Source organism: Arachis hypogaea, chromosome 13 (assembly GCF_003086295.3).
Source record: "Arachis hypogaea cultivar Tifrunner chromosome 13, arahy.Tifrunner.gnm2.J5K5, whole genome shotgun sequence".
Classification (NCBI taxonomy): domain Eukaryota; kingdom Viridiplantae; phylum Streptophyta; class Magnoliopsida; order Fabales; family Fabaceae; genus Arachis; species Arachis hypogaea.
The window spans coordinates 113,486,832-113,510,795 of record NC_092048.1 but is presented as its reverse complement, the minus strand read 5'-3'; the positions used below and the strand labels follow the sequence as shown (position 1 = coordinate 113,510,795).

The 23,964-nt window shown below is 38.5% G+C and overlaps 1 non-coding gene across 1 annotated transcript; it reads left to right on the top strand.

The window, feature by feature from the left end:
* Positions 1-19,834: 19,834 nt before the first annotated feature.
* On the top strand, positions 19,835-19,942 carry LOC112738883 (small nucleolar RNA R71). Its single transcript, XR_003169835.1, has one exon. It is a non-coding gene; the product is annotated as a small nucleolar RNA R71 (small nucleolar RNA).
* The last annotated feature ends 4,022 nt before the right edge of the window (positions 19,943-23,964 follow it).

Genomic DNA, 23,964 nt, shown 5'->3' with positions numbered 1-23,964 from the left:
CTATGCCAAAAGTTATGAAAATTCCCCAGAAAAACTCTTCCGGGAAAAGCTCCTATATGACTTGAATTCTATTCTATTTATACACTTTCTTCCAATGATCTTCAAGCCTTGAGTTAGGCCTTTGCTCTTGGTGGAATTGGGTTGAAAGAGGCCTTGGTTGATTGCTCTTGGAGTTTGAAGAAGAACCAAAGTGAACCAATTGAACCGGGTTGGAGTTTTGCAAAAGTTGGAGTAAAAGTTTGAGCCAAAGTTAGGGGTCTAACTTTGGCTCCAACTTTTCATATCAGCTAGCACAATTTGCTGATACCAACGTTGGTGCCAAAGTTAGGGGTCTAACTTTGGCTCCAACGTTGGCCCTTTCTAGTACACTCATGGTGCCAACGTTAGCCTCCAAGTTAGGGGTCTAACGTTGGCGCAAACTTTTGCTCCTCTCCCTTGTATTTTCATGTGCCAACGTTAGCCTCCAAGTTAGGGGTCTAACGTTGGCGCAAACGTTAGGTGGCCAGGGAGGAGTTTCTCATGCCAACGTTAGCCTCAAAGTTAGGGGGCTAACGTTGGCGCAAACTTTTGGTGCCCAGGGGAGAAATTCATGTGCCAACGTTAGCCTCAAAGTTAGGGGGCTAACGTTGGCGCAAACTTTTGGAGCCCAGGGGAGAATTTTCAAGTTCCAACGTTAGCCTCCAAGTTAGGGGGCTAACGTTGGGGCTAACTTTTCAACCAAAAGTTTGTGCAAAAGTTTGATGCTAACTTTAGGTCTAGCTTTTTGCTTCCTGGTTCAATTTCACTTATTCCATTGTCCTCTCTTCACTCCTAGCCATTCCTTCTTGCTTTAACCTTTCTCCAAGCTTTCTTCACCTATCATTAATCAACCAAACACATCAAAGCTATGCTCAAAATCATGAGATATTCATTCTTTCATAATATGCAACAAATATAGCATAAAACCTCATGAAATGGCACGAATTCATACATGGTTGATTCAATCAAGGGAAACATGAAAATCTACTCAATTAGCTTGCTTGTAGCTCAAGAAAGTGCATAATTCTAATGAAAACAAAAGAAAAAGACTAGTGAAACTAGGCTAAGATGACTTGTCATCACAACACCAAACTTAAAACTTGCTTGTCCCCAAGCAAGAAAAGATTTATTGAGAAGAAAGAATGAAATGGAAGAGGATGTTCATGCTAGCAGAGTATTATTGATAGTTCATGGGGTTTTGTGTGGATATGCAAATACTCACTTCTTATTGACTCCTAGGCCTAGAAAGTCTCCTTCAAGCTTCAAGTGACATACTGCTATGACCTCTCATTATTCCTTTATCCATGGCTATTACTTTGTTCATAAGCTTTATTTGAGTGTCATGTGTAGCAAGTTCATTTTCTTTTCTTTATACTTGACACATTATTCACCATAGACACTTGGCTCACATTCCTTCTTAAAACATTGATGCCCAGCACCTCTTTGGGTTACTAAATGCCTTGTAGATAGGTTGCTCTTGATAGTGGACTTTCAGCTGATGATCCCGGATTAGTTAACCCAAGTCACCGAGTGTTGAAGCACTCCTAAGAGCTTACTAATCCAAGCAGATCCTAGTACAAAGACATCACAGGAATATATTTTAAAGTTCAAGCTATTGGTGTCCAGCTTTGTTCCTTTTTGTTTCCTTTTGTTCTGCCACTTTTTGGCTATCCTTTTTTCTTTCCTTCTTTTTGTTTTTCTTTCTAACCAAGGAATAATTTTTTATCTAATTGAGATTCATAGACAGTAGGCCACTCTTTACTTAGAATGAGATATCCTAGCTCTTTATTCACTAAAAGTGAGCTATTATACAATCACACACATACCACCACTTACTTTTATTCTACTTCTATCTAACAGAGACCATCTTACTTCATATTCAAGCATTTCTTTTATTGAATTTAAAGATGCAAGGGACAAAAAATCCTTTTTGTTCAGTGAAAGTAAACACACAAGTACACACATAGACTAGCTTACTTATTTTAATTTGAAACAGAAATGCTGAACAGACTACTACACTAACAGTTACTGCTAAGATGGGCATATTCACACTTCCAATTTAGAGCAATTCAATGCTGATGGAGTTAAGTGACAATACAACCTCTTGGTGGCTCCTTCTTCTTTCTCTCAGCTAATGGTGTGTAGTCTTCCCAAGAGAGTGATTGTATTCCTGCAGTGTTAATGGAAGTTGCTTGTTTCTCAAGCCCTTAGATGACTGGTTAGTGTGCAAGACTTTTTTGTAGGCGTTTGAACTTACTTTGGTGTGTGAACACCAAACTTAGTCCCTTGCCATGTTTCCTATGCATAACCATATGAGAGAGCCTGAGTCTTTGCTAAAGGTAATAAAACTAAAAACTAGAAACAGACAATGATTAAATGATTTATCAGATTGCTTGGAGCTAGTAACCCTTTGTGCAGAAGGTGAGAATGTGCTTTTAAGTGAGATTTTGATGGAACACCAAACTTAGAATCCTTTATTCTCCCTTAAATTATTTTGGTGTGAAACACCAAACTTAGCTCCTTGCAATACATACCAATCATTTAACCTTTTTATTGAAATAACTATGAAAAGAAAACTACCTCAGGTTGGGTTGCCTCCCAACAAGCGCTCTTTTATTGTCACTAGCTTGACACCTTTCAATTCTTTTTAAGAGGGCTGTAGGTGTTGAACCTCTTTTTCCTTAACCCATTGTCCTCCCAAGTACAGCTTTGCTCTGTGACCATTTACTGTGAATTGATTATTCGTTTCCTCATCTAGCAGTTCAATATTCCCATAGGGAAAAATCTTTGTCACCAAGTATGGGCCAGTCCACTTAGACTTCAGTTTGCCAGGGAAGATTTTAAGCCTCGAATTATACAGGAGCACTTGCTGTCCTGGCTTGAATTCCTTCTTTGTGATCTTCTTGTCATGCCACTTCTTAGCTCTCTCTTTGTATATCTTCGCACTTTCATAAGCTTCTAGTCTAAATTCATCCAACTCATTTAGTTGTAACAACCTTTTTTCTCCTGCAGCTTGGGGATCAAGGTTGAGGAGTTTAGTGGCCCAAAAAGCTCTGTATTCAAGCTCTACAGGGAGGTGGCAGGATTTGCCATACAATAGCTGAAAGGGTGACTTGCCAATGGGAGTTTTAAAAGCTGTCCTATACGCCCACAATGCATCCTCTAACTTTCTAGCCCAATCTTTTCTTGTGATTCCCACTGTTTTCTCTAGGATCTTCTTTAATTCTCTATTTGCAAGTTCAGCTTGGCCGTTAGTCTGAGGATGGTAAGGTGTGGCCACTTTGTGAATTACTCCATACTTGTGGAGGAGTTTCTCCATTTGTTTGTTGCAAAAGTGACTACCACCATCACTAATAAGACCCTTTGGCACTCCATACCTAGTGAAAATGTGTTTTTTTAGGAATTGGAGGACAATATGTGCATCACAGGTGGTTGTGGCTATGGTTTCCACCCACTTTGAGACATACTCCACTACTACCAAGATGTATCTAAAAGAATAAGAAGGAGGAAAAGGCCCCATGAAATCAATTCCCCATAAATCGAACAATTCTAATTCTAGGATAAAGTTTTGAGGCATCTCATTCCTTTTTGTTAATCCTCCTGCTTTCTGGCATTCATTACATTGGTGTACATATTCTCTGGCATCCTTGAAGATAGTTGGCCAATAGAAGCCACTTTGCAGTATTTTTGCGGCTGTTTTTTCTGGGCCAAAGTGTCCACCATAAGCTGAACCATGACAATGCCACAAGATGTCCCTAATTTCACTTTCGGGAACACACCTTCTGATTACTCCATCAGAGCATCTTTTGAACAAGAAGGGTTCATCCCATGAGAATTTCCTTGCTTCGTTGATCAACTTCTTCACTTGTTGCTTAGAGAACTCTTACGGTATCTTCCTTCCCACTTTGTAATTTGCTATGTCAGCAAACCAAGGTGCTTGCTGAATTTGCAGAAGGTACTCATCTGGGAAGCTTTCATTTATGGGCTGGGATGCTCTTTGACTTGTTTCATGTGGTAGTCTCGACAGATGATCAGCGACCTGATTTTCAGTGCCCTTCCTATCTCTTATCTCTATGTCAAATTCTTGTAGGAGCAGTATCCACCTGATGAGTCTTGGTTTAGCATCCTGCTTTGACATCAAATACTTAAGTGCAGCATGATCAGTGTAAACCACAACTTTGGATCCTACTAGATATGATCTAAACTTATCAAATGCATAGACTACAGCTAGCAATTCTTTTTCTGTTGTGGTGTAATTTCTTTGGGCCTCATTCAACACTTTACTTGCATAATATATGACATGATGCAAATTTCCCTCTTTCAGCTCTTCTTAACCTCCTGAGAGTTCTTTCGTCTTGTTCATGAAAATTGGGTATGGTTCTTCTTGTACCTGACATACAAGCAGAGCATGAGAAATGCACAAAACCAGTGACACTTCAATTTACTGCCAGATTGAAGTGTTAGTTAGTTTAAGCAAAAAATCAAACAGTTAGTGGGTTAATCAAAAATCAAGGAAAAAGTGCTTGATCTAAATTGCCACCTCACTTAATCATTGTCAATCTATTCAATCCCCAGCAACGGCGCCAAAAACTTGATGAGTATTTTAGAGGAAAAATGAATCTCTCCCAAAACACACAAATCTAACCGGCAAGTGCACCGGGTCGTATCAAGTAATAAAAACTCACGGGAGTGAGGTCGATCCCACAGGGATTGAAGGATTGAGCAATTTTAGTTTAGTGGTTGATTTAGTCAAGCGAATCAAGATTTGGTTGATGGTTTTGTGACTTGCAGAATTAAATTGCATTGAAGTAAAGAGAACAAGAAATAAATTGCTGAAACGTAAAGAACAAGAAATTAAATGGCAGAAACTTAGAGTGCAAGAAATGTAAATTGCGGAATCTTAAAGTGCAAGGAATGTAAATTGCTTGAAATGTAAAGGGGATTGGGACGTGGATTTGCAGAAATTAAACAAGGAAAAGTTAAATTGCATCAAACAGAAGAGTAAAAGGGAATTGGGATTGGATCGGATCTGATAGCAGAAAGGTAAATGAACATGGAAAGCAAGAAACAGAATGTAAATTGGAGATTTGGATCTCAGGACCCAGAGACTAGAAAACTAAGTCTAGATCTCAATGCCTTCCTAGATCCAATAAGAACAATTGCAAGGGAATTGTAAATTGTAAAGAGAATAGATGAAGAGCAATTAACCGGAAATGAAATTCAATTAACAGTAAAGAAACAGAGAGATCCAAGATTGAGATTGAAACATAATTTCTTCAATTCTCCAATCCAAGATTCAAGATAAGTGTAATTGAAATTGAAAGCAATGAAAACAAAGAAATTAAAGATCACTCTATGCCAAAAGTTATGAAAATTCCCCAGAAAAACTCTTCCGGGAAAAGCTCCTATATGACTTGAATTCTATCCTATTTATACACTTTCTTCCAATGATCTTCAAGCCTTGAGTTGGGCCTTTGCTCTTGGTGGAATTGGGTTGAAAGAGGCCTTGGTTGATTGCTCTTGGAGTTTGAAGAAGAACCAAAGTGAACCAATTGAACCGGGTTGGAGTTTTGCAAAATTTGGAGTAAAAGTTTGAGCCTCCAACTTTTCATATCAGCTAGCACAATTTGCTGATACCAACGTTGGTGCCAAAGTTAGGGGTCTAACTTTGGCTCTAACGTTGGCCCTTTCTAGTACACTCATGGCGCCAACGTTAGCCTCCAAGTTAGGGGTCTAACGTTGGCGCAAACTTTTGCTCCTCTCCCTTGTATTTTCATGTGCCAACGTTAGCCTCCAAGTTAGGGGTCTAACGTTGGCGCAAACGTTAGGTGGCCAGGGAGGAGTTTCTCATGCCAACGTTAGCTTCAAAGTTAGGGGGCTAACGTTGGCGCAAACTTTTGGTGCCCAGGGGAGAAATTCATGTGCCAACGTTAGCCTCAAAGTTAGGGGGCTAACGTTGGCGCAAACTTTTGGAGCCCAGGGGAGAATTTTCAAGTTCCAACGTTAGCCTCCAAGTTAGGGGGCTAACGTTGGGGCTAACTTTTCAACCAAAAGTTTGTGCAAAAGTTTGATGCTAAGTTTAGGTCCAGCTTTTTGCTTCCTGGTTCAATTTCACTTATTCCATTGTCCTCTCTTCACTCCTAGCCATTCCTTCTTACTTTAACCTTTCTCCAAGCTTTCTTCACCTATCATTAATGAACCAAACACATCAAAACTATGCTCAAAATCATGAGATATTCATTCTTTCATAATATGCAACAAATATAGCATAAAACCTCATGAAATGGCACGAATTCATACATGGTTGATTCAATCAAGGGAAACATGAAAATCTACTCAATTAGCTTGCTTGTAGCTCAAGAAAGTGCATAATTCTAATGAAAACAAAAGAAAAAGACTAGTGAAACTAGGCTAAGATGACTTGTCATCACGCGCTCTCAATTGCGTTGGAAAGTAGACATCCAGGGATTTCCAGCAATATATAATAGTCCATACTTTGCTCAAGGATAGACAATGTAAACTGGCGTTCAACGCCAATTCCATGTTGCAGTCTGGCGTCAAACGCCAGAAACAGGTTACAAATGGGAGTTGAACGCCAGAAATAGGTTACAACCTGGCATTCAACTCCAGAAACAGCCTAGGCACGTGAGAAGTTTAAGTCTCAGCCCCAGCACACACCAAGTGGGCCCCAGAAGTGGATTTTTGCACCATCTATCATAGTTTAGTCATTTTCTGTAAACCTAGGTTACTAGTTTAGTATTTAAACAACTTTTAGAGGTCTATTTCGCACTTCATGACATTTTAGATCTGAACTTTGTACTCTTTGAGGGCATGAGTCTCTAAACTCCATTGTTGGGGGTGAGGAGCTCTGCTGTGTCTCGATGAATTAATGCAATTATTTCTATTTTCCATTCAAACACGCTTGTTTCTATCTAAGATGTTCATTCGCACTTCAATATGATGAATGTGATGATCCATGACACTCATCACCATTCTCAATCTATGAACGCGTGCCTGACAACCACTCCCGTTCTACCTTCGATTGAATGAATATCTCTTGGATTCCTTAATCAGAATCTTCGTGGTATAAGCTAGAATCCATTGGCGGCATTCTTGAGAATCTGGAAAGTCTAAACCTTGTCTGTGGTATTTCGAGTAGGATTCAGGGATTGAATGACTGTGACGAGCTTCAAACTTACAAAGGGCTAGGCATAGTGACAGACGCAAAAGGATCAATGGATCCTATTCCAGCATGAGTGGGGACCGACAGATGATTAGCCATGCGGTGACAGCGCACCTGGACCTTTTTCACTGAGAGGACGGATGGTAGCCATTGACAACGGTGATCCACCAACACACAGCTTGCCATAGGAGGAACCTTGCGTGCGTGAAGAAGAAGACAGGGAGAAAGCAGAGATTCAGAAGACAAAGCATCTCCAAAACTCCAATATATTCTCCATTACTACAAAACAAGTATTTAATCCATGCTCTTTTATTCTTCGAAATTCATACTGATAATTATAATTGATTTCCTGACTAAGATTTACAAGATAACTATAGCTTGCTTCAAACCAACAATCTCCGTGGGATCGACCCTTACTCACGTAAGGTATTACTTGGACGACCCAGTGACTTGCTGGTTAGTGGTACGAGTTGTGAAAAGTGTGATTCACAATTCGTGCACCAAGTTTTTGGCGCCGTTGTCGGGGATTGTTCGAGTTTGAACAACTGACGGTTCATCCTGTTGCTTAGATTAGGAAGATTTTGTCTTTTAGGTCAGAGTCTTTTATTATTGTTCTTGTTAAAATTTTAGAATCCTTATTTTCTTTTTCAAAAAATTTTTTCGAAACTTTATTTTTTATTTTATTTTATTTTATTTTTATTTTTACTAATAATTGAGTTTTTCTGTTTAAGTTTAGTTTTATATTTTAAGTTTGGTGTCAATTGCATATTTTATATTTTCTTTTAAATTTTCGAATTTGTGTTCTTTGTTTTTCTTGGATCTTCAAGTTGTTCTTGTTTATTTTTCTTGTTCTGTTTCTTTTCTTGTTTTTCTTGTGCTTTTTCAAAACATTATCTTTCAAAAAAATTACTTCTTCAAAACAAGTGTTACATTTACAGCTCAATTGGCTAGAGCGTTGGTCTATGTTCTTGGTAATTGGGTATCTTCTTTTTAAAATCTTTTTCAAAAATAATTTTTCTTTGATTAAATCTTGTGCCAAACTTTAAGTTTCGTGTTTTCTTGTTGATCTTTTTATAATTTTCGAAAATTTTATTGTGATTTTCTAAAAATTTTAAGTTTGGTGTTCTTTCTTCATGTTCTTGTTGTTCTTGTGAGTCTTCAAAGTGTTCTTGAGTTTTCCTTGTATCTTGATCTTAAAATTTTTAAGTTTGGTGTTTCTTGGTGTTTTCACTCCAAAATTTTAAAAAATAAGGAGCATTAGATCTAAAAATTTTAAGTTTTGTGTCTTCTTATTGTTTTTTTCTCTCCTCATTGAATTCAAAAATATCTTTTTCCTTTATTTTAATTGATTTTTCGAATTTTCCTTTTAAAAATTCAGATTTTGTTTTAAAAATTGTTTTATTTTATCTTATCTTAGTTTTAAAATTTTAAAATTCAAATCTTTATCAAAAATCATATCCAAAATTTCTCAAATCTTCTTAATTAAGTAATTATTTTAGTCTTAAATTTTTTATTCTTAATTTTCGAATTCTACATTTAATTTCAAACTATTTTATTCTCTTTTCTTTTATTATTTACTCGTTCCATTTTTACAAAAAAAAAAATAAAAATAAAAATAAAAATATATTCTATTCGCTATTCATATCAATTCCCTTTTCTCTATCATAGATCTAAGTGGAATTGAACAGTACAGAAGGACTCTGGGGTCATATGCCAACCCCACTACTGCTTCATATGGGAGCAGTATCTGTATACCCTCCATTGGAGTTAGTAGCTTTGAGTTGAATCCTCAGCTCATTATCATGGTGCAGCAAAGTTGCCAGTATTCTGGTCTTCCTCAGGAAGAACCTACAGAGTTTTTGGCACAGTTTTTACAGATTATTGACACAGTACATGATAAGAAAGTAGATCAGGATGTCTACAGACTATTACTGTTTCCATTTGCTGTAAAAGATCAAGCTAAGAGGTGGTTAAATAACCAACCTAAAGCTAGCATAAAGACATGGAAACAGCTGTCAGAAAAATTCCTGAATCAATACTTCCCTCCCAAACAGATGACACAACTAAGGCTGGACATCCAAGGCTTTAAACAAGGAGATAATGAATCTCTTTGTGATGCTTGGGAGAGATACAGAGAGATGCTAAGAAAATGCCCATCTGAAATGTTTTCAGAATGGGTGCAGTTAGACATCTTCTATTATGGGCTTACAGAAAAAACTCAGACTTCTCTAGACCAATCAACTGGTGGGTCTATACATATGAGAAAGACAATTGAAGAAGCTCAAGAGCTCATTGATACAGTTGCCAGAAATCAGCATCTGTACCTAAGCAGTGAATCTTCCATGAAAGAAGAGGCTAAAACAGTAACTGCTGAACTCAGTCCTGCAGAACAACTTACTGAATTTAATCAGCAATTAGATTTTCTAACAAAACAGCTGGCCGAATTCAAGGAGATATTACAAGATACAAGAAGGGCTAATATAAACATGGAAGTACAGTTAAGGCAAACAGAACATCAGTTATCAAAACAAATAACAGAAGAATGCCAAGCAGTTTAATTAAGAAGAAGAAGAACATTAAATACCTCACTTCAAGGTAGCAGGAAGCCAAGAAATGAACAAACTGCTATTCACGATCCCTCTGAGGATAGTAAGAGCCCAGAGAAGAATAACTCTGGCATTCAAATGCCAGAAACAAGCAATGATTTGGCGTCAAACGCCTAATGGAAGCTCAGTTCTAGCGTTCAAACACCAGGAACAAGTAAGGAGTTGGCGTCCAACGCCACTCCAGCTTCTGACTCTGGCAATCAAATGCCAGTGAGGGATCAGACACACACAAGTGCTGATAACAACCCCTCTAAAAAGGCTTCTCCAACCACCTCTGTAGGAAGTAAACCTGCAGAAACTAAGGTTGAGGAATACAAAGCCAAGATGCCTTATCCTAAAAAAATCCATAAAGAGGAGCAGGATAAGCAATTTGCTCGCTTTGCAGACTATCTTCAGACTCTTGAAATAAAGATTCTGTTTGCAGAGGCACTTGAGCAAATACCTTCTTATGCCAAGTTCATGAAAGAGATCTTGAGTCATAAGAAGGATTGGAGAGAAACTGAAAGAGTTCTCCTCACTGAAGAATGTAGTGCAGTCATTCTGAAAAGCTTCCCAGAAAAGCTTAAGGATCCCGGGAGCTTTCTGATACCATGCACACTAGAGGGTAATTGCACCAAGACAACTTTATGTGATCTTGGAGCAAGCATCAATCTAATACCTGCATCCACTATCAGAAAGCTTGGTTTAATTGAAGAAGTCAAACCAACCCGGATATGTCTCCAACTTGCTGATGGCTCCATTAAATACCCACCAGGCGTGATTGAAGACATGATTGTCAGGGTTAGGCCATTCGCGTTTCCCACTGACTTTGTGGTGCTGGAAATGGAAGAGCACAAGAGTGTTACTCTCATTCTAGGAAGACCTTTCCTAGCAACTGGACGAACTCTCATTGATGTCCAAAAGGGGGAAGTAACCCTGAGGTTCAATGAGGATGAGTTCAAGTTAAATGCTGTCAAAGCCATGCAGCATCCAGACACACTCAAAGACTGCATGAAAATTGATCTTATTGACTATTTGATAGAGGAGATCAACATGGCTGAGAGTCTCGAATCAGAGCTGGAAGACATCTTTAATAATGTTCAGCCTGATTTGGAGGATTCAGAATAATTGAAAGAACTTCTGAAACTTCCTCAGGAAGAGGAAACACCTCCTAAACCCGAGCTTGAACCATTACCACCATCCCTGAAATATGCATTTCTGGGAGAAGGTGACACTTTTCCGGTGATCATAAGCTCTGCTTTAAATCCACTGGAAGAGGAAGCACTAATTCAGGTGCTAAGGACACACAAGACAGCTCTTGGGTGGTCCATAAGTGACCTTAAGGGCATAAGCCCAGCTAGATGCATGCACAAGATCCTATTGGAGGATGATGCTAAGCCAGTGGTTCAACCACAAAGGCGGCTTAATCCAGCCATGAAGGAAGTGGTGCAGAAAGAGGTCACCAAGTTACTAGAGGCTGGGATTATTTATCCTATTTCTGATAGCCCCTGGGTGAGCCCTGTTCAAGTTGTCCCCAAAAAGGGAGGTATGACAGTGGTTCATAATGAAAAGAATGAACTGGTTCCTACAAGAACAGTTACATGGTGGCGCATGTGTATTGACTACAGAAGGCTCAATACAGCCACCAGAAAGGATCATTTTTCTTTACCATTCATAGACCAGATGCTAGAGAGACTAGCAGGTCATGAATACTACTGCTTTTTGGATGGCTATTCAGGTTATAACCAAATTGCAGTAGATCCTCAGGACCAAGAGAAAAAAGCATTCATATGTCCTTCTGGAGTGTTTGCTTATAGAAGGATGCCTTTTGGTCTGTGTAATGCACCTGCAACCTTTCAGAGGTGCATGCTCTCTATCTTCTCTGATATGGTAGAGAAGTTTCTGGAAGTCCTCATGGATGACTTTTCAGTATTTGGAGACTTATTCAGCTCCTGCCTTAACCATTTAGCACTTGTTCTGAAAAGATGCCAAGAGACCAACCTAGTTTTAAACTGGGAAAAATGTCACTTTATGGTGACTGAAGGAATTGTCCTTGGACATAAAATTTCAAGCAAGGGAATAGAGGTGGATCAAGCTAAAGTAGAAGTAATTGAAAAATTACCACCACCTGCTAATGTTAAGGCAATCAGAAGCTTTCAGGGATATGCAGGATTCTACAGGAGGTTTATAAAGGATTTTTCAAAAATTGCAAAATCCCTGAGTAATCTGCTGGCTGCTGACACGCCATTTGTGTTTGACACAGAGTGCCTGCAAGCATTTGAGACTCTGAAAGCTAAGCTGGTCACAGCACCAGTTATTTCTGCACCAGACTGGACATTACCATTTGAACAAATGTGTGATGCCAGTAACCACGCCATTGGTGCAGTACTGGGGCAGAGGCATGACAAGCTTCTGCATGTCATTTATTATGCTAGCCGTGTTTTAAATGATGCCCAGAAAAATTACACAACCACAGAAAAAGAGTTTCTTGCAGTGGTTTATGCCATTGACAAGTTTAGATCATACTTAGTAGGATCAAAAGTGATTGTGTACACTGACCATGCTACTCTTAAATATCTACTCACAAAGCAGGATTCAAAACCCAGGCTCATAAGATGGGTGTTGCTTCTGCAAGAGTTTGATATAGAAATAAGAGACAGAAAAGGGACAGAGAACTAAGTGGCTGATCATCTGTCCCGGATAGAGCCAATAGAAGGGGCGTTCCCCCCTTCTTTTGAGATCTCTGAAACCTTTCCGAATGAGCATTTGTTTGCCATTCAGGAAACACCATGGTTTGCAGACATTGCAAACTATAAAGCTGCAAGGTTCATACCCAAGAAGTACAGCAGGCAACAAAAGAAAAAATTAATTACTGATGCAAAGTACTACTTGTGGGATGAACTCTATCTCTTTAAGAGATGTGCAGACGGAATAATCTATAGGTGTGTGCCGAACGCCCAGCTTTTTCTATTTGATTCCTTTGCTGAATGTTTTGAATCTTCAATTCTCTGTATTATTGACTTGAAAAGACACAATTTTGAAAATATTTTTGAATTTTTAATGATGAGAAACAATCAAAATATAATTAATCTTAGGAAACTCAAATCAAACAAACAATGCATGCAGGACACCAAAATTAAAAATTTTCATATAGGAGACACTAACAAATTGAGAATGCATATGAGAAACAACAAAACACACAAAACAAGAGAATTTAAAGATCAGAGCAATGAAATCATCAAGAACAACTTGAAGATCAATGAAGAACATGCATGAATTCAAAAAATGCAAGAAGAATAGAAACATGCAATTGACACCAAACTTAAAAATTGATACTAGACTTAAATAAGAAAGTGGTGCACGAAATTGTGATCTCATGGTAACGGCGCCAAAAACTCTGTACGCACGTCTTAATAAATTGTTTTTCATTCACAACTTCGATACAACTAACCAGCAAGTGCACTGGGTCGTCCAAGTAATAAACCTTACATGAGTAAGGGTCAATCCCACGGAGATTGTTGGTATGAAGCAAGCTATGGTCACCTTGTAGATCTCAGTCAGGCGGATATAAAATAGTTATGGAGTATTCGAAAATAAATAATAAAATAAGGATAGAAATACTTATGTAAATCATTGGTGAGAATTTTAGATAAGTGCATAGAGATGCCTTCGTTCCTATTGAACCTCTGCTTTCCTATTGTCTTCATCCAATCAATTCTACTCCTTTCCATGGCTGGCTTTATGTAAGGACATCACCGTTGTCAATGGCTACTTTTTATCCTCTCTGGAAAATGGTCCGATGCACTGTCACTGCATGGCTAATCGTCTGGAGGCATCACCCTTGTCAATGGCTGCATCCCATCCTCTTGTGAAAATGGTCCAAATGATCTGTCACAGCACGGCTAATCATCTGAGGTTCTCGATCATACTGGAATAGGATTCACCCTCCTTTTGCGTCTGTCACTACGCCCAGCACTCGCGAGTTTCAAGTTCGTCACAGTCATTCAATCCCAGAGTCCTACTCGGAATACCACAGACAAGGTTTAGACTTTCCGGACTCTCATGAATGCCGCCATCAATCTAGCTTATACCACGAAGATTCTGATTAAGAGATCCAAGAGATACTCATTCAATCTAAGGTGGAACAGAAGTGGTTGTCAAGCACGCATTCGTGGGGGAATTATGATGATTGTCACATTCATCACATTCAGGTTGAAGTGCAAATGAATATCTTAGAAGCAGAATAAGTTGAATTGAATAGAAAAACAGTAGTACTTTGCATTAATCTTTGAGGAACAGCAGAGCTCCACACCTTAATCTATGGAGTGCAGAAACTCTACTGTTGAAAAATACATAAGTGAATACAGGGTAAGCATGGATGAGTGGCCAGCCTCCCATGGAGGTCTAGAGATCTAAAATATGATCATAAGATGTCTAATACAATAGTAAAAAGTCCTATTTATACTAAACTAGTTACTAGGGTTTACAAAAGTAAGTAATTGATGCATAAATCCACTTCTGGGGCCCACTTGGTGTGTGCTTGGGCTGAGCTTGAATTTTACACGTGTAGAGGTCAATCTTGGAGTTGAATGCCAGTTTGTAACGTATTTCTGGCGTTCAACTCTGGCTTGTGACGTGTTTCTGGCGTTTAACTCCAGACAGCAGCGTAGAACTGGTATTCAACGCCCTTTTACGTCATCTAAACTCTACCAAAGTATGGACTATTATATATTGCTGGAAAGCTCCGGATGTCTACTTTCTAACGCAATTGGAAGCGCGCCATTTTGAGTTCTGTAGCTAGAGAAAATCCACTTTGAGTGCAGGGAGGTCAAAATCCAACAGCATCAGCAGTCCTTCTTCAACCTCTGAATCTGATTTTTGCTCAAGTCCCTCAATTTCAGCCAGAAAATATCTGAAATCACAGAAAAACACACAAACTCATAGTAAAGTCCAGAAATGTGAATTTAACATAAAAACTAATGAAAACATCCCTAAAAGTAACTAGATTCTACTAAAAACATACTAAAAACAATGCCAAAAAGCGTATAAATTATCCGCTCATCACAACACCAAACTTAAATTGTTGCTTGTCCCCAAGCAACTGAAAATCAAATAGGATAAAAAGAAGAGAATATACTATAAATTCTAAACTATCAATGAAACATAGCTCCAATTAAATGAGCAGGACTTGTAGCTTTTTGCCTCTTGAATAGTTTTGGCATCTCACTTTATCCATTGAAGTTCAGAATGATTGGCATCTATAGGAACTCAGAGTTCAGATAGTGTTATTGATTCTCCTAGTTCAGTATGATGATTCTTGAACACAGCTATTTTATGAGTCTTGGCCGTGGCCCTAAGCACTTTGTTTTCCAGTATTACCACCGAATACATAAATGCCACAGACACATAATTGGGTGAACCTTTTCAGATTGTGACTCAGCTTTGCTAAAGTCCCCAATTGGAGGTGTCCAGGGTTCTTAAGCACACTCTGTTTTTGCTTTGGACCTTGACTTTAACCGCTCAGTCTCAAGTTTTCACTTGACACCTTCACGCCACAAGCACATGGTTAGGGACAGCTTGGTTTAGCCGCTTAGGCCAGGATTTTATTCCTTTAGGCCCTCCTATCCACTGATGCTCAAAGCCTTGGGAACCTTTTTATTTACCCTTGCCTTTTGGTTTTAAGGGTTATTGGCATTTTGCTCTTGCCTCTTGGTTTTAAGAGCTTTTGGCTTTTTCTGCTTGCTTTTTATTTTATTTTTTTCGCCTATATTTTTTTCTTTTTTTTTTCTGCAAGCTTTGTTCTTTGCTGCTTTTTCTTGCTTCAAGAATTATTTTTATGATTTTTCAGATTATCAAATAACATGTCTCCTTATCATCATTCTTTCAAGAGCCAACATATTTAACGTTCTTAAACAACAACTTTAAAAGACATATGCACTGTTCAAGCATTCATTCAGAAAACAAAAAGTATTGTCACCACATCAATATAATTAAACTAAGTTCAAGGATAAATTCGAAACTCATGTACTTCTTGTTCTTTTGAATTAAAATAGTTTTCATTTAAGAGAGGTGATGGGTTCATAGGACATTCATAACTTTAAGACATAGTTACTAACTACTAATGATCTTGTAATAAGACACAAACATGGATAAGCACTTAACATTAAGAAAACGAAAAACAGAAAATAAGAACAAGGAATGAGTCCACCTTAGTGATGGTGGCGTTTCCTTCTTGAGGAACCAATGATTTCCTTGAGCTCTTCTATGTCTCTTCCTTGTCTTTGTTGCTCCTCCCTCATTGCTTTTTGATCTTCTCTTATTTCATGAAGGATGATGGAGTGCTCTTGATGTTCCACCCTTAATTGTCCTATGTTGGAACTTAATTCTTCTAGGGAGGTGTTGATTTGCTCCCAATAGTTTTGTGGAGGAAAATGCATTTGAGGCATCTCCGGGATCTCATGGTGATGAGCTTCATGCGTCTCTTGAGATCCATGAATGGGCTCTCTTGCTTGCTCCATCCTTTTCTTAGTGATGGGCTTTTCTTCCTCAATGGGAATGTCTCCTTCTATGAAAGCTCTAGCTGAGTAATATAGATGGCAAATAAGATGAGGAAAAGCTAGCCTTGCCCCAGGAGAGGGCTTTTCGGCTATTTTGTAGAGTTCAAGGGAGATGACTTCATGAACTTCTACTTCTTCTCCAATCATGATGCTATGGATCATGATGGCCCGATCCACAGTAACTTCAGATCGGTTGCTAGTGGGGATGATGGAGCGTTGGATGAACTCCAACCATCCTCTAGCCACAGGCTTGAGGTCCAGTCTTCTAAGTTGAACCGGTTTGCCTTTTGAGTCAATCTTCCATTGAGCTCCTTCCACACATATGTCCATGAGGACTTGGTTCAACCTTTGATCAAAGTTGACTCTCCTTGTGTAGGGGCGTGCATCTCCTTGCATCATAGGCAAGTCAAATGCCAACCTCACATTTTCCAGACTAAAATCTAAGTATTTCCCCCGAACCATGGTGAGATAATTCTTTGGGTTCGGGTTCTTACTTTGATCATGGTTCCTAGTGATCCATGCATTGGCATAGAACTCTTGAACCATTAGGATGCCGACTTGTTGGATGGGGTTTGTTAGAACTTCCCAACCTCTTCTTTGGATTTCATGTCGGATCTCCGGATACTCATTTCTCTTGAGCTTGAAAGGGACCTCGAGGATCACCTTCTTCTTGGCTACAACATCATAGAAGTGGTCTTGATGAGCTTTGGGGATGAATCTATCCATCTCCCATGACTCGGAGGTGGAAGCTTTTGTCTTTCCTTTCCCTTTTCTAGAGGATTCTCCGGTCTTGGGTGCCATCAATGGTAATGGAAAAATAAAAAGCTTATGTTTTTACCACACCAAACTTAGAATATTGCTCGCCCTCGAGCAAGAGAAGAAAGAATAGATGAAGAAGAAGAAGAAAATATGGAGGAGAGGGGGGATGGGTGTATTCGGCCAAGAAGGGGAAGAGAGGGTTGTGTTGTGTGAAAATGAAGAAGAATGGAGGGCTTTATATAGGGAAGGGAGGGGGGTAAGGTTCGGCCATAAGGGTGGGTTTTGGGTGGGAAATTGATTTTGAATTTTGAAGGTATGTGGGGTTTATGAGGTAGGTTTATGGGGAAGAGTGGATGGATGTGAGTGGTGAAGTGGTTATAGGAAGAGAGATTGAGGTGATTGGTGAAGAGTTTTGGGGAAGAATGTTTATGGGATTATGTGAAGGAGGGGTGAGAAGAAGTGAGTGGAGGTAGGTGGGGATCCTGTGGGGTCCACAGATCCTGAGGTGATCCTATGGGGTCCACAGATCCTGAGGTATTCAAGGATTTACAACTTTGCACCAAATTAGGCATGCAAAATGCCCTTGCACACAACTCTGGGTGTTCAGCGCCAGATTGGTGCTTGTTCTGGGCGTTGAACGCCCATTTGTTGCCCATTTCTGGCGTTGAACGCCAAAACCATGCTTGTTTTGGGCGTTCAGTGCCAGCTCTTCTCCAGGGTGCAATTCTGGCGTTCAAACGCCCAGATGCTGCCCATTTTGGGCGTTCAGCGCCAGAACCATGCTCTGTTCTGGCATTGAACGCCAGCCAGATGCTTCTTACTGGCGTTTAAATGCCAGTAAGGTCTTCCTCCAAGGTGTGATTTTTCTTCTGCTGTTTTTGATTCCGTTTTCAATTTTATATTTATTTGTGACTCCACATGATCATGAACCTAATAAAACATGAAAGAACAAGAAAAATAAAATTAGATAAATAAAAATTGGGTTGCCTCCCAACAAGCGCTTCTTTAATGTCAATAGCTTGACAGTGGGCTCTCATGGAGCCTCATAGATGTTCAGAGCATTGTTGAGACTTCCCAACACCAAACTTAGAGTTTGGATATGGGAGTTCAACACCAAACTTAGAGTTTGGTTGTGGCCTCCCAACACCAAACTTAGAGTTTGACTGTGGGGGCTCTGGTTGACTCTGTTTTGAGAGAAGCTTACTGTGCCTCTTTTTCATGTTTACAGAAGGATAACCTTGAGTTGTAAACACAAGGGAGTCCTCATTCAATTGAAGGACTAATTCACCTCTGTCAACATCAATCACAGCTCTTGCTGTGGCTAGGAAAGGTCTTCCAAGGATAATGGATTCATCCTCATCCTTTCCAGTATCAAGGATTATGAAATCAGCAAGGATGTAAAGGCCTTCAACCTTTACTAACACGTCCTCTACTTGTCCATAAGCCTGTTTTCTTGAATTGTCTGCCATCTCTAATGAGATTTTAGTAGCTTGCACCCCAAAGATTCCCAGTTTCTCTATTACAGAGAGGGGCATGAGGTTTATCCCTGAACCAAGGTCACACAGAGCCTTTTCAAAGATCATGTTGCCTATGGTACAAGGTATTACGAACTTTCCAGGATCTTGTTTCTTCTGAGGCAATGTCAGTTGATCCAGATCACTTAGTTCATTGGTGAACAAGGGAGGTTCATCTTCCCACGTCTCAATACCAAATAATTTGGCATTCAGCTTCATGATTGCACCAAGGTACTTGGTAATTTGCTCTTCAGTAACATCCTCATTCTCTTCAGAAGATGAATACTCGTCAGAGCTCATGAAGGGCATAAGGAGGTTCAATGGAATCTCTATGGTATCTAGATGAGTCTCAGATTCCTTTGGTTCCTCAAAGGGAAACTCATTATTGATCACTGGACGTCCCAGGAGGTCTTCCTCACTGGGATTTACGTCCTCCCCTTCCTCTCCAGGTTCGGCCATGTTGACTATGTCAATGGCCTTGCACTCTCCTTTTGGATTTTCTTCTGTATTATTTGGGAGAGTACTAGGAGGGATATCAGTGATCCTTTTACTCAGCTGGCCCATTTGTGCCTCCAAATTTCTAATGGAGGACCTTGTTTCATTCATGAAACTTACAGTGGCCTTAGATAGATCAGAGACTAAGTTTGCTAAATTAGAGGTATTTTGTTCAGAGTTCTCTGTCTGTTGCTGAGTGGATGATGGAGAAGGTTTACTATTGTTAAACCTATTTCTTCCACCATTATTAAAGCCTTGTTGAGGCTTTTGTTGATCCTTCCATGAGATTTGGGTGATTTCTCCATGAGGGGTTATAGGTGTTTCCATAAGGTTCACCCATGTAATTCACCTCTGCTATTGCAGAGTTTTCAGGATCATAAGCTTCTTCTTCAGAAGATGCCTCTTGAGTACTGTTGGATGCAGCTTGCATTTCATTCAGACTCTGAGAAATCATATTAACTTGCTGAGTCAATATTTTATTCTGAGCCAATATGGCATTCAGAGTATCAATTTCAAGAACTCCCTTCTTCATAGGCATCCCATTACTCACAGGATTCCTCTCAGAAGTGTACATGAACTGGTTATTAGCAACAATGTCAATGAGTTCCTGAGCTTCTGCAGGCATTTTCTTTAGTGAATGGATCCACCTGCAGAGGTATCCAATGACATTTTAGCTAATTCAGACAGACCATCATAGAATATGTCCAGGATGGTCCATTCTGAAAGCATGTCAGAAGGACACTTTTTGGTCAGTTCTTTGTATCTCTCCCAAGCTTCATAGAGGGATTCACCTTCTTTCTATCTGAAGGTCTGAACATCCACTCTAAGCTTACTCAGTTTTTGAGGAGGAAAGAACTTGGCTAAGAAAGCCTTGACCAGCTTATCCCAAGAGTTCAGGCTATCCTTAGGTTGAGAGTCCAACCATATTCTAGCTCTGTCTCTCACAGCAAAAGGGAAAAGCATGAGCCTGTAGACTTCAGGATCTACTCCATTAGTCTTAACAGTATCACAGATCTGCAAGAATTCAGTTAAGAACTGAAAAGGATCTTCAGATGGAAGTCCATGAAACTTGCAGTTCTGCTGCATCAGAGAAACTAATTGAGGTTTCAGCTCAAAATTGTTTGCTCCAATGGCAGGAATGGAGATGCTTCTTCCATGTAAATTGGAATTAGGTGCAGTAAAGTCACCAAGCATCCTCCTTGCATTATTATTATTTTCGGTTGCCATCTCCTCTTCTTGTTCGAAAATTTCTGAAAGGTGCTTGCTGGATTGTTGTAATTTAGCTTCTCTTAGTTTCCTCTTCAGAGTCCTTTCAGGTTCTGGATCTGCTTCAACAAGAATGTTCTTGTCCTTGCTCCTGCTCATATGAAAAAGAGGGACAGAAAAATAATAATAGGGATCCTTTTTACCACAGGTATAGAGGTTCCCTGTGTGAGTAGAAGAAAAAGAATGTAATGTAAAAAAGAAACACAAGGTAAGGAGAGCAGAGATGTGGGATGAAGAGAGGTGTTAGTGATGAATAAATAAATAGAAGGAGATGAGAGAGAAGAGAATTTTCGAAAATTATTTTTGAAAAAGAGTTAGTGATTTTCGAAATAGTTTTGAAAAAGGTTAGTATTTTTCAAAAATTAAAATAAAAATTAAAATAATTAGTTAATTAAAAAGAAATTTTGAAAAAGAGGGAAGATATTTTCGAAAATTAGAGAGAAGAAGTTAGTTAGGTAGTTTGAAAAAGATAAGAAACAACAAAAAGTTAGTTAGTTATTGAAACAATTTGAAAAGATAAGAAGATAAGAAGTTAGAAAGATATTTTAAAATCAAATTTTGAAAAAGATAGATAAAGAGATATTTTTGAAAAGATATGATTGAAATTAGTTTTGAAAAAGATTTGATTTTTAAAATCACAATTAATGACTTGATTCACAAGAAATCACAAATATGATTCTAGAACTCAAAGTTTGAATCTTTCTTAACAAGTAACAAACTTGAAATTTTTGAATCAAAACATTAATTGATGATGTTATTTTCGAAAATTAGGAGATAAAGATAAGAAAAAGATTTTTGAAAAATATTTTTAAAATTTTCGAAATAAATAAGAAAAATGAAAAAGATTTGATTTTTGAAAAAGATAAGATTTTTAAATTGAAAATTTGATTTGACTCATAAAAACAACTAGATTTTAAAAGTTTTGAAAAAGTCAACTCAAATTTTCGAAATTTATGAGTAAAAAAGGGAAAGATATTTTTTTTATTTTTGAATTTTTAATGATGAGAGGGAAAAACATGAAAAAGATCAATGCATGAAAATTTTGGATCAAAACAATGAATGCATGCAAGAATGCTATGAATGTCAAGATGAACATAAGAACACTTTGAATGTCAAGATAAACATCAAGAACTTATTTTTGAAAAATTTTTAATGCAAAGAAAACATGCAAGACACCATACTTAAAAATTTTTCATGTATAGACACTATGAATGCAAGAATGCATATGAAAAACAAGAAAAGACACAAAACATGAAAACATCAAGATCAAACAAGAAGACTTACCAAGAACAACTTGAAGATCATGAAGAACACTATGAATGCATGAATTTTTTGAAAAATGCAAGATGAATATGCAATTGACACCAAACTTTCAACTTGACTCAAGACTCAAACAAGAAACATAAGGATTTTTTTTTTTTTTTTTTTTTGGATTTTTCAAAAAAATATGAAAAAGAAAATAAGGATTCAAAATTTTTTAATATGAATTCCAGGAATCTTGTGCTCTTTAGACTAAAGCTCCAATCTGAGGGTTAGGCATGGCTTAATAGCCAGCCAAGCTTTAGTATGCTATTACATGCATTGAAGTGATTAGTTGATTTCCATCCAAAGAATTTGACATGGCTTCACAGCCAGCCAGGTTCAACATCTCATGAAATCTAGAATTCATTCTTAAAAATTCTGAAGAAAAATATTTTTTGAAAACATTTTTTTTTTTTTTTTCGAAACAAAGGAGAATTTTTGAAAATTTTTTGAAAAATTTTTGAAATAAGAAGAAAATTACCTAATCTGAGCAACAGGAGAACGTCAGTTGTTCAAACTCGAACAATCCCCGGCAACGGCGCCAAAAACTTGGTGCACGAAATTGTGATCTCAGGCAACGGCGCCAGAAACTCTGTACGCACGTCTTAATAAATCGTTTTTATTCACAACTTCGATACAACTAACCAGCAAGTGCACTGGGTCGTCCAAGTAATAAACTTACGTGAGTAAGGGTCGATCCCACGGAGATTATGGTATGAAGCAGCTATGGTCACTTGTAAATCTCAGTCAGGTGGATATCAAATAGTTATGGAGTTTTCGAAATTAATAATAAATAGAAATAAGGATAGAAATACTTATGTAATTCATTGGTTAGAATTTCAGATAAGCGTATAGAGATGCATTCGTTCCTCTGAACCTTGCTTTCCTGCTGTCTTCATCCAATCAATCTTACTCCTTTCTATGGCTGGCTTTATGTAAGGACATCACCGTTGTCAATGGCTACTTTTATCCTCTCTGGAAAATGGTCCGATGCGCTGTCACTGCATGGCTAATCGTTGGAGGCATCACCCTTGTCAATGGCTGCATCCCATCCTCTTGTGAAAATGGTCCAAATGCTCTGTCACAGCACGGCTAATCATCTGAGGTTCTCGATCATACTGAATAGGATTTACCCTCCTTTTGCGTCTGTCACTACGCAAGCACTCGCGAGTTTGAAGTTCGTCACAGTCATTCAATCCCAGAGTCCTACTCAAATACCACAGACAAGGTTTAGACTTTCCGGACTCTCATGAATGCCGCCATCAATCTAGCTTATACCACGAAGATTCTGATTAAGAGATCCAAGAGATACTCATTCAATCTAAGGTAGAACGGAAGTGGTTGTCAGGCACGCGTTCATAGGGAATGATGATGACTGTCACGTTCATCACATTCAGGTTGAAGTGCGAATGAATATCTTAGAAGCGGAATAAGTTGAATTGAATAAAAAATAGTAGTACTTTGTATTAATCTTTGAGGAACAGCAGAGCTCCACACCTTAATCTATGGAGTGCAGAAACTCTACCGTATGAAAATACATAAGTGATAATGGTCCAGGCATGGCCGAATGGCCAGCCCCCATGAAGGTCTAAGATAGCTAAAACTGATCAGAGATGTCTAATACAATAGTAAAAAGTCCTATTTATACTAAACTAGTTACTAGGGTTACAGAAGTAAGTAATTGATGCATAAATCCACTTCCGGGGCCCACTTGGTGTGTGCTTCGGCTGAGCTTGAATGTTACACGTGTAGAGGTCAATCTTGGAGTTGAACGCCAGTTTGTAACGTATTTCTGGCGTTCAACTCTGCTTGTGACATGTTTCTGGCGTTTAACTCCAGACAGCAGCGTAGAACTGGCGTTCAACGCCCTTTTACATCATCTAAACTTGGCCAAAGTATAGACTATTATATATTGCTGGAATCCCTGAATGTCTACTTTCTAACGCAATTAGAAGGCGCCATTTTGAGTTCTGTAGCTCCAGAAAATCCACTTTGAGTGCAGGAGGTCAGAATCCAACAGCATCAGCAGTCCTTCTTCAACCTCTGAATCTGATTTTTGCTCAAGTCCCTCAATTTCAGCCAGAAAATACCTGAAATCACAGAAAAACACACAAACTCATAGTAAAGTCCAGAAATGTGAATTTAACATAAAAACTAATGAAAGCATCCCTAAAAGTAACTAGATTCTACTAAAAGCATACTAAAAATAATGCCAAAAGCGTATAAATTATCCGCTCATCACAATCCAATGTTATTTAATTATATCTATTTATTTTCCATTGCTA